Source organism: Adiantum capillus-veneris, chromosome 30 (assembly GCF_014529385.1).
Source record: "Adiantum capillus-veneris isolate H3 chromosome 30, ASM1452938v2, whole genome shotgun sequence".
In the NCBI taxonomy this organism is placed as follows: domain Eukaryota; kingdom Viridiplantae; phylum Streptophyta; class Polypodiopsida; order Polypodiales; family Pteridaceae; genus Adiantum; species Adiantum capillus-veneris.
In genome coordinates, this window is record NC_140960.1 from 95,486,844 (window position 1) to 95,489,466 (window position 2,623).

Genomic DNA, 2,623 nt, shown 5'->3' on the forward strand with positions numbered 1-2,623 from the left:
CAAGTGATATTTCATCCTACAAGTCTGCATCAAACTGGTGGTACATCATAGAGGTAGCCCCTCGTAGTGCACGGACGCATGAAAGCTACCATGTGCCAATCACAGCGGCATCAATGGAGAAGATCGGAGATGATGCTCAGTCAGAAGCTGCTGAGGTGGTGCCAGATGAGCATCAAGCTGCTACTCTCTATGGGGTGCATGCAGAGGATCTACAAAATGAAACAGAGGACATATGTCTAAACGAAGAGCTCTATATAGATATAGAAAGTTATGCTGAGCTATGAGAGGATGAGAGAGAGACCTCTTAAAGCCATAAATATTATATTTAAACAATTTTGCTCCGTTTTATAAAAACTTTGGCGTCATTGCATCATTGTATTTAATGGTCTTTGCGTCCATTTTTGTTTATATGCGTCATTGTGTCATTGTATTTAATGGTCTTTGTGTCCACTCTAGGTACGTATGCTTTAGGTATGTTCTCACAAGCAGGGATGACGAGCACTGCGCTCCGAGTGGGATGGATCCTGAAGCTGCAATCGCGAAGGTAGTGATCTGTCTTTCCTCATAGATACGGCTTGTCCCATCGCTAGATCTAATTGCTCGGGTGAAAGAGACGCTAAGAAGCACTACTACTGCTTCTTAGTGTCTCTTTCACCTGATCAACTAGATTTAGTGGTGAAAGAGACGCTAAGAATCACTACTACTACTTCTTAGCCTCTCTTTCACCCGATCAACTAGATTTAGTGGTGGGGCAAGCAACATCTATGAGCTAATACGGACTTCCTTCGCGATTGCAGCTTCAGTCTCCATCGCACCCGGAGCGCAGTGCTTTTACAAATTCACAGAAATTCAACGAAAACTCTCTACACAGGAATCCCCCCCCCCCTCCCTCTCTCTCTCTCTCTATCTATCTATCTATCTATCTACTTGTCCATGTTTTCTACTCCATTCATTCAATATTAAGTTTAAACGTTTGTGTGTTTAATGCAGGTATGGATGATGAGCAGTTTCTTTCTTCTTTGTCACCCGAGCACAGACAGTGGTACTTGGATCGTCATCGCTCTGGCGCACCATCACGTGTTCCTACTCCGTCCGCGTCTCCGTCAATTTCGAAGCATTCAGCGCGCTCCAAAGCTTCGGTGTCGACAAGATGATCTTCACACTTGTCTAGGCACTGGCGCTCTAGTGGTGGCGGCGGCGGTTGTTGTGGGGATGCCACCGCCGATGCCTCCACACCGCCTCATGTTCGATGAGGCTCTTTACCCTCCCCTTCTTTGCCCGCCCCCACACCAGCCACAACATCGCCATCTATGCCAAGTTTTGCGCGACTGACTATTCCTAGCAGCTACACACCACTACCTACTCCTTCGGGAGCCCAGACTCCTAGCTTCGGGGCCTTTACTCTGGTGGAGACACCTGACGTCCGTACCCCCATCGACACGCTCCTAGAGACCCCTGTCGGGACACCCAGGTTCACACGTCACCGAAGAGAGGGCTTGCCTTACTCCGTCGACTTCAACGGCGGCATTATCATGGATGATGACAGCAAGAAGGTGATCTCACGCATGCGTGGTCTTTGCTCTCCGGTGTTTAGACACTACATACTAAACACTTGGAGTGAAGGACCAAGTGATTTAAAGGACAGAGTCATCAACATACTTCATGACGAGTTTTCCGTTTCAACACGGGATGACCGTTTCAATGAAGACCTGATGAAGGTTCGAATGTGCGAATACTGCAAGCACAAGCGTTCTAAAGTGCAAAAAGCAATAAAGCATGGGTGGAATAGACCAGATTGGCTGGCCAAAGAAGATTGGAAGAATGTGAAGAAAGCAACATGCGAGAATCCTGACAAGTGGAAGCAACAAAAGGAGGCAGCCAAAGTGCGAGTAGAGGCAAGGAGCTCGCACCACTTGGGGAGCGGCGGGTGGGCATCATTTGAGACCGATTTTGTAAATGTTTTTCCATTGCTATTTAGGTTTGATAGTTTAGGGTTTAGGGGTTTTTAAATTCTAACATAATGGATTCTTTGTATGTTTGGGCAGTGGACGTGACCCCACACCGTACAAGCGCGAGTACGCAGGCAGGAAGGGCTTAAACGCCCCGATGAACATTTTGAGTTCTCGTGGTGGCATGATTAGTATTATGGTTTACTCTTTTCTATTTGTTGTATTGTTTTGTAAATAATATGTTTATACTTACAAAAAGCTGTCTTATTGTTTTTTTTCCAGAATTCGACAGATACACCGCTTGGATGCGATTAGACGTTTGATTAGACGACGTCAGTCTAATCATAGCTAGTAGCTAGATATAGCATTAATTTCCTTTTTTCATATCATATGTATCATGAGATGACGTGTATACGTCTTTTTGTAACTATTGAAAAACCATGTATATTTTTTAAATAGTGATAATGGTGTTGTAACTATTTACATTTGTAAAGTTTAATTAACAATCAACTGATTTTGCCTATGATGTCTACAATTGTTATGGATTTACTTTCATCAATTTACTTTTGTAAGTTTTGTATCTTTATTCTACAAACAATACTATGGATGATGGAGTTAATGGTTATATTGTCTTGTGAGTGACTACTTTGGGTTTATATCTAAGCTTGCACTTT

The 2,623-nt window shown here is 43.9% G+C and overlaps 1 pseudogene; it reads left to right on the forward strand.

The window, feature by feature from the left end:
* Positions 1–992: 992 nt before the first annotated feature.
* Positions 993–2,264, forward strand: LOC147418443 (uncharacterized; annotated as a pseudogene).
* The last annotated feature ends 359 nt before the right edge of the window (positions 2,265–2,623 follow it).